A 12,993-nucleotide genomic window follows, 5' to 3' on the forward strand; every position below is an offset into this window, starting at 1 on the left:
ACAATTAAAACTAACCATCAAATGTGCTAAACACGTATAGGCTGTTCTTGGGTTATTACTCCATAAACAATACACTATTAACTACTTATGTAGTATTTATGCTTTACTGGGTATTGTAAGTAATGTAGAGATGGCTTCAAGAACAGAGGAGGAGCATGCAGGTTCTATGCAAATATTATGCCATCTTATATAAGGGAGCTGAGCATCTATAAATTCTGGTATCTATGAGACCTGAGGAGCCAATCTCCCTTGCATATCAAAAGCTGATTGTATTTGACTGGAATATTACTTTACACCCAAGAGAAAAGGCCACCTTGATAAGGTATTTTTTTTTACATGATTTAAGTGTCCAAAATTCTGTCAGCAGTAGGGCTGAGCATTTGAGGCTTAGGTTACACAGGAGACTATTATCCTGTAGACTGTAACCTTCAAGTGGCTAGGACAGGATGATTCTCCTCTTATGTGCTGAGGTTGGTTTAAGAAAGAACATCTTTGGAAAAAATTAGGTCATCTCTCCGAACTGAAAGAGCACCTGGAAAATTTTTCACCTAAAATGTTAAAATTTTCTAATCCAATAGCAGTAACATTGGTGTCAAAAACTTATAGCAAGAAGTAGGTGAGACTATGACAGCAAGATTGATAGAACACAATCCTGACCAGACAAAGGAGAAAACACAAAACCTTTCAGAGTTCGAAACATGAATCAAAAGTAAAACTAGTGCTGGGCATAGTGGTGCACACCTTTAAGTCCAGTAGCCAAGAGGCAGAGATAGGCAGATCTGAGTTCAAGACCCAGCTGGTCCAGGACAGCCAGGGTTACACAAAAAAACTCTGTCTTGAAAAACCAAACCCCTCCCCCCGAAAAAAAAAATCCAACAACAACGACAACCATAAAAAAACCTGTGACTGGGAAGATGGCTCTGTGGGTAAAGTGTTTGTGAAAGGATGAAGACGGGAGTTTGGATCCTTATCACACATAAATGCTGGGCACAAATGGCAGACACCGACAATAGATCCCAGCACTTTAGAGGAAGATGGGATTCCCACAGCAAGCTGGTCAGATAGACTAGCTGAACAGATGCACTCTGTGTTCAGTGAGAGACCCTGCCTTAAGCAATTGAGGAATGACAATGACAACTTCTGGTCATTCACATGCATGTGCAAACAAATGCTCATCTATATGTGTGTGTGTAGAGGCAAAAATATATATAAGAAATAATTAAAATAAAATTTAGGTCTTGACTAGAGCAAGGAATTTTCAGAATAATAGAAATGAAGAAACAATCAAACTGTAAATATCCTTCAATGAAGTCTTAAGGATGAAAAAAAATCTGCCTTACACCCAAAAAGGAAATTCTAAGAAAGAACTGAGTCCGTAAGTGCTAATGATGGCTGCAGAAGAGGGAAGGAAAACAAATGAAATATTCTTGCTTACCCACCCCCAGCAGGCCCAATAACAGGCAGCATGGTGCAGTATTATCCAAATACACATAAGTTTTAAGGAAAGTAACTTTCTACTGAAAAAACTCTATGCTATCAAGGAAAGGAAACATAAGTGGCCCAAATGGCAAATTGTTCTTAACAATCCCTGTTTAAAATGGCATCTAAAACATCGGCTTGTACATGCAGTTGTATACCCAGCAGCTCTAACAGGTGGGGTCATAAATACCTAGGTGAATTTATTCTAAAATATATAAAACTAGAAAGTTAAAATATTTACAAAACAGAAGAAAAATGTTTAAAAATTGTGATGGCACCATTCAGTAAATATATACCAGGTGCTGAACAAAGATGAAAAAATGTCCCTGTGCTCTTGGCTCCTTGCTGGGGTTAGGGATGAAGGACAGAAGTAGACAATACACTTAACTCCCTAACAAAGTCTATGGCTAAAACATGAGCCTCTAGAGGAGGCTGTGAGCCCCAGCGCTTTCTCATAGAAAAGGACCCTGATCACACTGATCTCTGTATGGGCATGTTCTTAGAAGACTGTAAATTAGCACTAGCAACTGCATTGCAACACCGGCTCAAGTCTGGGGCGTGCAGGGCCAGTAAGATGGCTCAGTGGGTAAGGCGCTCTTCCACACAAGTCTGGCCACCTGAGTTCAATCCCTGGAATCCATGGAAGGGTGAAAGGAGAAAACAAAGCCATTCTCTGGTCTCACACATGTTCACATCATGCATACACAGAGAACAAAAATAAATTTTTAAAAATTCAGAAATTGAAAATCATGCCAGGAGGTGGTGGTGCAAACCTTTAATTCCAGCACCCAGGAGGCAGAAGCAGGTGGATCTTTGTGAGTTAGAGAGGCCAGAATGGTCTACAGAGGATAGACAGGATTACACAGAGAAACCCTGTCTCAAAAAAGCAAAACACAAAGTAAAACAAAACAAAACAAAAAAACCAAGGTTAACGGAAAGTTTAAAAATTAAATTGATAAAGCTAAGGCTAAACAGTAAGTGTAACAAAAACAACGAACACCAATTGCAATGGAAAACCAAGCTGTTTTCGGGCAGTTTGCATGCTGTACTGGACACCCCCACCCCAACTAAACCTTTTCTGAATCCTGCAGGTCCACACTGTACCTGACAGGGAAGGTTTGCACTGGTGCCAAGTGTCTCAGGACAGACCGCCTGAGGGAAAAAAGGTACTAGAGACTACAATATATCTGTGAGTGTTCATGATCATATGTGATGACAGGCATAAGCCATAAGTGCCACAAAATATGTGGTTGAAGGCCAGGACAACCTTAGGCATTGGTCCTGGCCTCCCATCTAGTTTGAAGCAGTCTTTCTCTCACTGTATATTAGACCAGACAACTTCTGAAGACCCTACCAATTTTGCCTCCCATCTCCCTCTAAGATTCACTATACATGGTTTTACACTTGAACTCAGATCCTCACGTGTCTATACGTTTGCCCACTGAATCAATCCCCTGTCAGTTGCAGTAAATCCTAATTGCTTTGGTCTGAGGCAACAAATACAATATTTTAAGCCTTAAAAATTAAGTTGGAAAGTTATTAATATGTAATACATCTGCATCTGTAACTATGAATGATGATGGAGCAATAAGAACTGAATAAAGAGTTGTGTTTCCCATGAGGAGGGTGGAGTAGGACTCATATTCTGAGAATACTGCATTCAGTGAACAAAGGAAAGGAAACTTAATTCTTTAGGAGGTAGAAGTAAGAAAAAACCAGCTCTGAAACATAAACTACAGAGTGATAATACACTTGCTGAGGAAGAAATTTCAGACTTTCTAATTGAAGTGTACAGGACCCATAAAATGATGCCTGGATACTGTAATTTCAAGCAGTAATATAGAGTCACATGCAGAGGTAATTCCTTACCAAATTCGAGGAGTACACCGATTTCTTTCTATTTAAATATTTTCTAGTTCTCAAAAACTCAGACAAAAAAAGGCAGGTAAGCAATCTGGAGAGGTGGCTCAGCGGCAGAGGGCACCCTGCTCTTGCAGAGGATCCAGCACCCATGGTAGGCAGCTCATCAGTGCTTGTAACTCCAACTTGAGGAGAAAATATTCGTTCTTTTATCCAACTAAAAGTTATAAAAGTTTCCTAAGGGCTGTGGGCCAGGTTTTGGCATTCATTACTTCCTGACTATTCTGTTTTTCAGTTTTTAAGTTTAGATACCAGGAAAAAAAAAATCCATCCAACTCAATGGCAAATGCCTTAAAAATGCCAAAAGCTTGAAGGGAAGGAGGAGGAAAAGGAGGGGGGAGGAGGAGGAGGAGGAGGAGGGGGAATTGATTACTGGTTCAGTTGGTCATTTGTGGAGTCTACTGTCTTCCCCCTTTACACTTAGGACCCATGAGAAATACATTGTACAAGGATCTGACCCTAAAATACAGAAAAAAAAATCTCCATTTAGTGTTTTGTAACGGAGATTCCCATCTTCAAAAATTCCTAATAGGACTGGAGAAATGGCTCAGTGGTAAAGAACACCCAAGCTCTGTTCCTAGCACTAACTAAGCTCACAACCCTAAGACTCCAGCTCCAAGGATCACCATCTCTAGCTTCAGAAGGCACCTGCACACATTTGCCATAGTCCCTTTCCTACATACACATAATTAAAATATTAAAATCCTTTTAAAACTTGTTTTGCAGAAAAGATTTTATACAATTCTTAATTTTTTAAGCTCCACAGATTTTACAGTATTAAAAAGTTGTATTATAAAACTTTCAAGGTAATTCTCAATCATAACATCTACTTCACTGGACATAGTGGAATACACCTTTAATTCCAGCACTCTGGAGGCAGAGGCAGGTGATCTGAGTTCCAGGCCAGCCAGAGTTATATAAGGAGACCTTGTCTAAAAACAAAACAAAACAAAACAAAACCCAAAAACCAAAAACCAAACCTGGGTATAGTACACACCTACAGCCCGACCATTTAGGAAGCTGAGGCAAGAAAGAGGACCACAGGTTTCAGGTGTGCTTAGGAATATATAGTACAATCCTATCTCAAAGGAAGTGAGAGTGGTTATTTCATTAGGAAAAATATTTTATAATCCTGAATACTAGTTTCAACTCTGAGTTTAAACAGATTGTTGTAAATTCACTTTAGAAACACAGTTTCTGTTACTAAACTTCCTAACTATCCTTCAGAACTGAGAGAGTTGTTTCTCCTCTATTCAGTACAGAAAAACAACACACTTATATATAATGCTAAGCATTTGTAAGTATCAAGTTCCCCTTAATGCTTACTAAAAGAAGTTATTTTGCTGACAAAGCATAAGAACATACATAGACCATGCTGGGATACTTTCTATGGTCAATAGCTTAAAAATACTGAATCTAGAATAAAAAAAAAAAATGAAGGGCTCATGAAAACAGCAAAAAGCAGAACTTACAAAGATATTAAACAGAAGCCCTGGGCACCATGTATCCTGGGACATCAAGAAGCTCACAAAGCCACCACAGAAAATAAAACAAAAGACCAACAAACAATCAGGAAACATAAGATTAAAAAACAGGAAATTCATGTCAACTTCAAAAAAATGCCTACTTTAAAAAGACAACAGCAAAAACCCTACTTCAAACACAGACAGACAGACAGACAGACAGACAGACACACACACACAATACCTAAAATTTTGGGACATCAGCTCTAACGAGTGTCACGAACCAAAAGTTATTGACGATAACATACTGACTGAGGTTATTTTATTATTGTAGCCCTGTAATAACAGGGATCTACACAGCAAGTTATCATCCAAAGAAATGCAAACTCTACATAAAATGAAAAATGAAAAGTGCCTATACTCTGGAGGTAGCACAAGGCAGAATTCATGAAAAGAAAAAAACTACAGGCTCACTTACAAATTACAATTGAGGGATGCTGCCTAGCTTTCAGTACCTGTAGCCAGTCAAAGGCCAAGGAACACATACAAGAAAAAGTAAGCCTACAATATTGAGAACAAATTACTGCAAGAAAAACTTCCTGAAGAAAGTGCTAACTCCTACCAGCACTATTAGAAGTGGAAAGCAAATTAAAACTCTGTAAACAAAAACTGGAAACCTCCTCATGTCAAGGAAGCAGGCAGGGTTTAGACTAACATTTCACTCAGTAATATATGGTTCTCAGGGCTCTACAGGTAATCAACACCTGCATTTATGCTAATCTCTTACATCAAACAATTTTACAGATTAGAAAATACTTTATTTCTCAATCCATTACACTACCTTACTTTCACACACAGTGTTGATTATTTTACAGAACAAACTCTAAGATGTCAAGTCACTTCAACTACGGAAGGACAAGCAGATGGGTAAGTGAGGAAGGAGCCTGGGAGACTGCATGACTCTACTCAGGCAGTAACAGACACTGCCAACTTTAAAAAGTTCAAAGTACATCACTCCAGGGGATGAAACTTCACTCAGACATCATCGACACAAGACAGAATCTCAAGAGTTTTCAGCCCAGCCGCTCTAACTAGGTCCCCTTCTGTAAGAATAGGGAAAGTGAGGCAAATAGCGGGCAGGAAGTAATGCCGATTTAGAGGCTCACAGGGGGTGCTGCTGGTGGGATGACTCCCATGTCCTACTGTGGCGCGAAGGCCAGAGGCAGCAGAATCCTTACTCTGGGACACCTGGTCAGACTCCAGAGTGAGGGAAGAACCCTGACTATTCCCGTTCCCGCCTACTATCCCTCGGGCTTTCCAGTAGAAAGGACTGACCAGAAAGCTCCCCTCCCCAAGGGTTTTTACTTAATATTTAGCTCAGGCCTGGAGAGTAGAAGAATCCGCTAGGTCTGGCCCTCACCTCCAGCCTCTCTCCAAGGCGAAGAACTCTCCACCCCAAGGCACCACCAGACCATCCCAGGGGAAGTCTGCTTCCCAGTGAAACGCAAACTCCCCAAAAGGAATCCCTGCCCACGGCGTGCGCCCCTCGACCCCTTCTTTCGGTTCCGGGAGCCCGAACGGGCATCCCTCCACGCCAGGAGCCTCCCCAGGGGGTACCTGCTTCTCACCTTAGCCGCAGTCTCCTCAGGAGGGTGACCCCAGGACCTCCTTCAGTCAAGATCCCCTAAAGGGGAACACCCTCTTCCAGGAACCGCTTTCAGGCGCCTCCAGCGCGGGCCTCGGAGGAGAGCGTTCCGGCTGCTTCCCAGGCTCTGACCAACGCCACCCTCTCCAAGACCACTGCCCGGAGACGGCCACGGCCCCAGTCCAGTCTCTCCGACCCAGGCTCCAGCGGCTGTTCTCTTCCCTCACAGGCGTCGCTAGCCCTCAAGCACCCTCCCCGGCCACGTCCCCAAGGGGCTTCCCAGAGCAGCACGGTCGGGCTATGGCACTGACTTTCACTAGCTCCGGGGCCCACCGGAGGGAGGGGACAGCGACAGCGGCGCGACTCCTTTGTGACAGGTCCAAGAGAGCGGTAAAGATGGACGCGAGGACACGGCACTGCCATTACGCGCAGGGCCCACCCCCGCTTCGCACCGCCCGGGCCCTCCCTCAGTCCCCTAGGAAACGCCCCTTCCTCGGTGGCAAGCCCTCTCTCTCAGACAGCCAATCATCGTTCAAGGCTCGTGTCACGTGATCTCGCGGTTCTGCCCGCCACCCTGGAATGAACTGGTTAATCCTTTTGCCGAAGGGTGAACGGCCCAATCAGATCTCTCCATACGGTCTCGAAGCACCGGATTTCCACGAGGCGCTCGGGGAGGGAGAGAGCTGTTGATTGGACGATGCCGCCGGAAGCGGGGTGCAAATGTGTTGTGGCTGTAAGGAACAGGAAGCCCCGAAGGGTCAAAAGGAATACAAAAGCAAAGTCTGTTTGCCTCCTTTAAGCCGTTGTTCTTTCTTGGTTTCTTTTCTATTTTTTTAAGAGCGAGTGGCCTAGGCGGCGACGGTTTGCGTTAGGCGCCGCGGAGGTGAGGGAGGCCCGCCTCCCGCGCTCTGGTAGGTGAGTGTGGCCTGGGTCCGCGCCGGGAGGCGAAACCAGGCTTCTCGGCCGAGGAGAGGGTGAACTACAGCCAGAGTTAGGATTAGGGCCCAGGTTTGTCTTCAGTCCTTGGTCCTTGCTAGTGCCCGGTGTCCTGAGTCGCCCGGCTTGGGAGTTCGCGGTGCCCACCCCGAGCGGAACCGCGGGAGTCTGCGAGATGGCGTGTTGGTCGTGGTGGGAGGTTCCGACACTTTCTTAACGCGCCAGAACTGCCGGGCCTCTTGTCTTCTTTCAGCACTGTTCTGTTAGCTTGGAGCCATCAGGCCTAAAGTGAGCTGCTGCTTCTGTTCCACTAGGAACAGCTCCTCTCGCCTTAGAAAACGTGGAATGCCCGATTGAAACTCGTTGAATCCCGGAGCGTAGTTGCAGGATGGGTACATCACAAGTTTCCCAGTTGCAGTGCCTCGCTCATTCTCTTCTAATAGGAAGCAAGGCTGTGTACCTGTTTTATTAGAACACGACCGGTGGTTGAAATGTCTTGAGAGTTGGTGCCCTCAATGCCAATCCACGCAGAGGGGAAAAGGGAGAACTATTGTTCGTGGGAGTGCTTCTTGGAGGACCACAAGATCTGTGGCCCTTAGTTTTAAAATGCAAACCCTGTGCTGCATCCTTCAGGTAGTCTGATTGTTATGTCTAAAGTGGAACCCACAAAGTCTAATATGAGCCTGTTTAGGATTTACAGCGATTTCTTGAGTGTCAAGCTGTGAGGCAAGTTTCGTGGGTTAATTGATTTATTGATGCGTCCCCAGAGACATAAAATAGTTTGGTGGAGCTCAGTGTAGTGACTTGTAATCCTAGGACCACAGAGGCGGGGTGTGTGTGTGTGTGTGTAGGGGATGGATGTCAGCTTCCATAGCAAGACTGCTAGAAAAGAAAGCAGAATAACTTACAAGCCAAACTGGCTTCTGAAATATTTGAAAGCAATCTGTAGAGCTTTCTACGACAGAAGGAACTGAGTTGAAATAAAGGCAGCTCCTTTGTTTCTGTTGGAGCCTAAGATGAGCTATGAATCTGAAAAGTCGGATGGCCCAATTATCTTTGAAGTCGAAGTCTTAATACCTTTAAGAGGAAATTCTTTCTGGTTTTTAAAAAGGAAGAATTATGCGAAGGCCATTTACCTGGTTTCATTCTTCATTGTGACCAAACGTTTGCTTAGAGACAGTCTTCAACTGCAGAAACTGAAAGCCACCCATACTTTGACGGTGAAGTAATTTAGCAGCATGATTCAACTGTGAACTTGGATATAGTGTAATAAGCTTGTATGGCAGCAGGATTAATCCGTTTCAATGTGTTCGCCTTTTTGACGTCTTCGTTCTTGAACGTGAGTGTTTCACCTTTGTTTCGCAGTTTCAGTTATGATGCTCTAACTCATGAGTTGTTTTTTGTTTTTTTTCAGTTGTCTTGGTATTTGAATTTTTTGATTGTTGTTTTCAGACAGTCTCTTGTAGCCAGTCTGGCCTTGGGTTTGATGTGTATGGAAAAGGAACCTTAAGCACCTGTTTTGTTTTGTTTCTCTCAGGTGTTCAAATTACAGGTGTACACTACATATGACAATATTAATTAGCCTTTTGACGTTGGAATAGTGATTCATTTTGGAAAATTCTAGTAACATATATTGATACATTTGACTGCTTCCACACACATTTTACATTTTCATTTTCACTCTGTCTCCAGCTGTTTTTGTTTGCTTGCTTTTTTTTTTTTTTTTTTTTTTTTTTTTTTTTTTTTTTGAGGCAGGGTCTTGCTATGTAGCCTAAGGTGTTCTAGAACCTTAGATTCCTAAGATTTTTTTTGGCTCTGCCTCTTTGCAGACTGGGCAGTTTTGTTCATTGATTCTCTTCTATTCCAACTCTTTTATTAAACAGTCATCTTTGGTGGGGAGGTGTTTGTTTTTTGAGACAGGATCTCTCTATTTAGCCCTGGCTCTCCTGGAACTGGCTATATAAACCAGGCTGACCTGGAACTCATAGAGATCCGCCTGCCTCTGCCTCCCCAGTTTTGGGAATAAAGGTGTGCTCCACTGTGTCTCCTCCTAAACACTGACATCTTAAATTCAATTATTGCAGGTCTTATTCCTGAAGTTTTTGTTTACTTTTTTCTAAAGATAAAAGTACATTGTAGCTTTCCTTCAGAAGAGGGCATCAGATCTTATTACAGATGGTTATGAGCCACCGTGTGGGATTTGAACTCAGGACCTCCAGAAGAGCAGTAAGTGCTCTTAACCAATAATTCATCTCTTCAGCCCTTTTATTTATATGAGTACTCTGTAGCTGTCTTCAGACACACCAAAAGAGAGCTATCAAATCCCATTATAGATGGTTGTGAGCCACCATGTGGGATTTGAACTCAGGACCTCTGGAAGAGCAGTAAGTGCACTTAACCACTGAGCCATCTCTTCAGCCCCTTGTTTACTTTTATAACTTTAAAAAAAGTTTTATATTTTTTGCTGTTAATTTCAAGGCTTGATTTTTATTTTAAACATTGTAAGTATATTTGTTGTGTGATCCATGTATTTAATTCCCATAGATTTGTTTTTCTTATCCATTATTCCCAAGGTTTTCTTATCTCCCTTCCCTTTCAAGGTATAGTTCTTGGGTACCAGTTTATGATGGGGAGGAAGGATTATGAGCACACCCTGTGGGCTGCTCTTGGTTTTTCTGTTGCCTCATCATAGTACTGCTAGAGTCAATTGTTCAGGTCAGGGAAGTCCTCAGGATGAAATAATGTACTTGAGTCATGGGCTTAATTTCTGGTTGTCACCTTCTAGATTACTATCTTTTTGGCTTTTTGTTTTAACAATTATTTAGTTACTTTTGTATGTGATGCCTTTGAAATGTGTATGTACATATTTGTATATGTATATGTGCAGATTTATGTGCAATATTAAATGTATCAGAGGACAACTTAAGTTATGGTCCTACCTTTTTTGTCCTTTTAAGATTTATTTTAGATTTTTGTGTGTGTGTGTGTGTGTGTGTGTGTGTGTGTGTGTGTGTGTACAGGTGCATAAGGAAGCCATAAGGGTACCAGATCCCGGGTGCTAGAGGTAGAGGCAATTGTGTGCCTGTATTGTACCTGGAACTGAACTTAGCCTCTGGAAATGCAGCAAGCTCTCTTAACTTCTGCACCATCTCTCCTTGTTTGAAACAGAGTCTTTAGTTGTTCACTATTGCATATGTCTGGCTAGCAGACCCATAAGTTTCTGGGGATTTTCCTGTTGTCTGCCTCCCACCTCCAGAAAGGAGCACTGGTATTTGGTAAACATTTTTTTTTTAAAAGATTTATTTATTGTATATGAGTACACTGTAGCTGTCCTCAGACGCACCAGAAGAGGGCATCGGATCTCATTACAGATGGTTGTGAGCCACCATGTGGTTGCTGGGATTTGAACTCAGGACCTTAGGAAGAGCAGTTGGTGCTCTTAACCACTGAGCCATCTCTCCAGCCCTTTTTTTTTTAATATTTATAACCTTATTCTTTTTTTTAAAGATTTATTTATTATATATAAGTACACTGCAGCTGTCTTCAGACACACCAGAAGAGGGCATCAGATCTCATTACAGATGGTTGTGAGCCACCATGTGGTTGCTGGGATTTGAACTCAGGACCTCTGGAAGAGCAGTCAGTGTTCTTAACCGCTGAGCCATCTCTCCAGCCCCTTGGTAAAGATTTTTATCCACTGAGCCATCTTTCAGCTATTATGATTATGATTATTATTATTATTACTACTACTACTACTGTTACTGTTACTATTGCTGCTGCTACTACTACGACCACCACTGCATTTCCAGCTGTTTAAACATAGCAGCAGAGGACAGGTTTTAATATTTAGTTTGTTTTCTCCAGAGGCAAAAGCCTCTCACCCCTGGATTCTGATACCGGAATGGGAAATTTGTGATTTTTCTATGCTTTTAAGTGAAAGATGATATTTTTACATAGAATTTCTAATGTTTTCACCATTCACTGTCACAGAAAGTATAAGAACTAGGCTTCCCTGATGCCTCAGTCTAGTCGTCCTAGAAGAACTCAGTGCTTATGCTGGGCTTGGTGGTATACATCTTTAATCCCAGCACTCTGGAGGCAGAGGCAAGTGGGTCTCTGAGTTCGACACCAGCCTGGTGTTTCATCTTCCAGTTCGCCAAGGTTACCTAGTGAGACTCTGTCTCAGAACACAAAGCAAAACATAAAACAACTTTTAAACAACTGGCACCACACAGCCCAGTTCTACTTTCAGTCTGCTGTACTGCTGAGCCATGGAAGGATGGGAGTTCAGAAGACGGGCTAGGATTTGGTGTGCGGGTTGGTTCTAAAGGCAACCCATATGGCAACATAGTTTAGAATCAAAGCTATTCTTGAACATTTCTCAGAGAGGTACCATGTTGAATACTAATGTTGAAATTTTTTAATTTTTCTTGTGTCTTCCTCCCAGTTTTGAGGGGCTGAGTTCCAGGTGAAGTTACTTTGCGCTTATCTGTCACAGCATGTAGCAAAATACAACTAAATTAGACTCACACACATCGAGGGCTGTGTCTATTCTGAGAGGTTAAGTGTGAACTAGAGCTGAGCTACAGGAGCGGAGGTGTAAGTTAGTGTCCTTTTCCTTTAGTGTAAGAAGATGAATTAGGTGCATATAGGAAGAGATCGATACCATGTGCTGTGGAAAGATTTTGTGTGCGTGTGTGTACGTGTGTGTAAACCCATTAAATACTTGACATATAATTGCATGTTTCTTTGATGCCTCAAATTTATTACAGACTGTTTTTTATAAGACAAACCTTCTGCAGTCAAGTCAAATTCAGTTCCTATCCTCTCATGATGGGAGCTGGCCCAAATGACTGCGACAGCAAGCTCTGCTGCTCATGGGCCCTGTGTCCCCAGCCTGTGGGAACTAGGGATAAGTTTGGTTGCAGACATTGCAAGAAAGGAAAAAAAAGACAAACCTTAATTATAGATTAAGATGCTTACGTTGTAATCAGTGTTAGAAGATTAATGTTACTTTTCTTACTGATTGCTTTATCCAGTGATAAGTATTAACAGAGTTCTTTATTAGGTAATTGTCATTCTCTAAAGAAGTTTTATGACGTAGGAAAAGTTGACTTGATCTAAATTATCATCGCTTAGCAGCAGTGTCTTCTGGCCAGAAAGTAGTCTTCTGGGAGGTTTAATCGGACTATCCAGCAAATCTAGGTGTGTGCATGTGTGCATACACAGGGGGGTTGGGGTGGTGGGGGTTCATGCACCTTTATACGTGTCTATCCATGAACATGGGGGGCACAAGAGGACGCTGGGTATATCATCTGTTACTCTCTTGCCTATACCTTTGAGGCGGAGTCAGTCGTCACCCCGCTTTTCCTCCCTCGGAACCTGGACCTTAGGTTTTTGCAGATTGGTTCGTTGCGAGCCAACAAGTTGCAGCTGGCCTCTCAAGAGTGTGAGTTACAGAGTGTGCCTGACTTGTGGCTCGTTCCTTGAAAGCTGGGATCCAAACTGTGGTCCTCAAGACTGCATAGCAAATGTTCTCAACCACTGAGT

At 42.7% G+C, this 12,993-nt stretch overlaps 2 protein-coding genes and 1 non-coding gene across 14 annotated transcripts in view; 2 read left to right on the forward strand and 1 right to left on the reverse strand.

Moving 5' to 3' along the window:
* Rspry1 (ring finger and SPRY domain containing 1) overlaps positions 1-8,708 on the reverse strand; it is a 50,566-nt gene extending 41,858 nt beyond the window's left edge. Inside the window, exon 1 of one of the 2 annotated variants that reach the window (XM_039097997.2) lies at positions 8,580-8,708. The gene's annotated coding sequence lies outside the window, so the exon portion shown is untranslated. 2 annotated transcript variants of the gene reach the window in all.
* Positions 7,102-12,993, forward strand: part of Psme3ip1 (proteasome activator subunit 3 interacting protein 1) — a 28,648-nt gene continuing 22,756 nt past the window's right edge. For 3 of the 11 annotated variants that reach the window (XM_063277992.1, XM_063277991.1, XM_006255110.4), the window contains exon 1: positions 7,128-7,418. The gene's annotated coding sequence lies outside the window, so the exon portion shown is untranslated. Of the gene's footprint in view, positions 7,732-8,643; positions 8,783-8,844; positions 12,649-12,993 lie in introns of those variants that run through there. The other 8 variants (XM_039097714.2, XM_063277993.1, XM_039097712.2 and 5 more) reach the window with 8 other exon arrangements.
* On the forward strand, positions 12,241-12,377 carry LOC120098678 (small nucleolar RNA SNORA5). The gene has a single exon (XR_005497102.1). It is a non-coding gene; the product is annotated as a small nucleolar RNA SNORA5 (small nucleolar RNA).

Source organism: Rattus norvegicus, chromosome 19 (assembly GCF_036323735.1).
Source record: "Rattus norvegicus strain BN/NHsdMcwi chromosome 19, GRCr8, whole genome shotgun sequence".
NCBI classification, from domain to species: domain Eukaryota; kingdom Metazoa; phylum Chordata; class Mammalia; order Rodentia; family Muridae; genus Rattus; species Rattus norvegicus.